The 1,859-nt window shown below is 45.2% G+C and overlaps 1 non-coding gene across 1 annotated transcript; it reads right to left on the bottom strand.

The window, feature by feature from the left end:
• Positions 1-250: 250 nt before the first annotated feature.
• On the bottom strand, positions 251-357 carry LOC141636281 (small nucleolar RNA R71). The gene has a single exon (XR_012540902.1). It is a non-coding gene; the product is annotated as a small nucleolar RNA R71 (small nucleolar RNA).
• Positions 358-1,859: the final 1,502 nt, after the last annotated feature.

Raw genomic sequence — 1,859 nt, 5'->3', positions numbered from 1 at the left:
AGAGGTGCAGCTGGTGAAGATCCGAGGAAGCATATGGAGACCTTTACCGATTACTGTTCTACTATCCCCGCCACTAAGGGGGTAACTCAAGATAAGATTAAGGAGGTTCTATTTCCTTTCTCTTTAGCTGACTCAGCCAGGGGAGTGGTGGCCGATTTGACTTGGACCACACATTTCTGCTGGGGTTACAGATTGGGAGTCTCTTGCTCTTGCATTTTACAAGAGATATTTCCCTCCACAACGCACCAATTTGCTTAGGGCCAAGATCACTAGTTTCAGACAGGCTCCCGATGAAAGTTTTTATGAGGCATGGTCGCGATTCAAGAAGTTGGCGAGGTCTATCCCTTACCATGGTTTTGACCCATGGTTTCTAGCTAATCAGTTCTACAATGGGCTGTATGACGACCAGAGAGCCATACTTGATGCGGCAACTAGTGGAAGATTTCAGGAGAATACAGATGATGATAAGGGATGGTCCCTTATTGAAGAGATGGCGAATCACAGTGCTGAATATGGTAACCCGAGGGATGGGATTAGGACAGTTCATGCAGTTGATAAGCAGGTTTTTGCTCAGCTGGAGACCATGAATGATAGGTTTAACAAGTTGGAATTACAAGCTTCTGGGGAGCCTCAGACGGTCCATGTTCTTACTAGAGGAGAGACCGTTTCTTGTGAGAGATGTGGGAGTAATGATGGCCACACTGCTGTTGGCTGTCTTGTAGAGAAGGAACAAGTCCTTGCCTTTCAGCAATATAGGCAAGGAGGAGGTTCCTATTACAATAATCAAGGGGCAGTCCATCCCAACCTGAGGTGGACTAGTCAGAATGTGCTCAATCCTACACCTCCTCCGCACCAGCAGCAGCCTTATGTCCCTCCATACAAGAATCAACAAGGCTTTTAAAAGCCCTCTTCTTTTACTCCTCCTAACCATGGTGCATCATCTTCCGGTGGGGTGAGTGAAATTGGTGAGCTTAAGTCTATGTTTCAAGCCTTCACGAAGCAGTGGCAATTGAGTGATCAACAGAAAGATGCGTCCATAAAGGCACTTAAAACTCAAGTTGCCCAATTAGCCACTAATCAGTCCACAAGAAAGCAGGGTCAATTACCGACTCAAAATGAGAATAATCCACACGGGACGGTAAATTTCATCAATATGAGAAGCGGTCGTTCATATGAGGGACCGGAAATGCAGAAAACAGACCCAAGGAGAGCTGTAAGTGATGAGGAACATTGTTCTGGCGAAGAAAATGAGCTCACGGCAAAGAAAGTGGTCGATCGATTGGTTTCAGGTGGTCGATCGAGCAGATTTGGGGACGAAAGTAGTCGATCGAGTGAAAATACCACTCGATCGAGTGAACAGGAAATGTAGAATGGTCGATCGAGTAGTTTTTCTACTCGATCGAATGAAGAGCAAAGTGGAGTTGATCGATCGAGTGGAAATTTTACTCGATCGACTGACATTGATGAGGAAACTGCTCGATCGAATGGGTATATTGGTCGATCAAGTAGTTTTGATGAAGGGAAGCTTATTCGAGAGCCTGCTAGTGCTCGTTTAAGCGATAAATCACCGGAAAGACCTCGTTCGAGAGGTAAGAAGCGTCCAAAGGATACAGAACTTGCTCCGGAAGATACATTGGAGGAGAGAAACAAGGGATTTGAGATACCTATTACAGTTCCCTTCCCGAGGCGTCTGCAGAATACAAAGGCCAATCAACAATTCGTTAAATTTGTTGAACTTCTGAAAATCTTGAAAGTCACTGTGCCATTCACCGAGTTGCTGACAAAGGTACGCTCTTATCATAAGTTTATGAAAGAAATTTTGAGTCGTAAGTGTTGGAGCTTGTGTCCTCCAGTTAGTG

The sequence above is a fragment of the Silene latifolia genome, chromosome Y, assembly GCF_048544455.1.
Source record: "Silene latifolia isolate original U9 population chromosome Y, ASM4854445v1, whole genome shotgun sequence".
Classification (NCBI taxonomy): domain Eukaryota; kingdom Viridiplantae; phylum Streptophyta; class Magnoliopsida; order Caryophyllales; family Caryophyllaceae; genus Silene; species Silene latifolia.
Note: the sequence above shows the minus strand (reverse complement) of the source record. Positions and strands in the feature narration are given on the sequence as shown.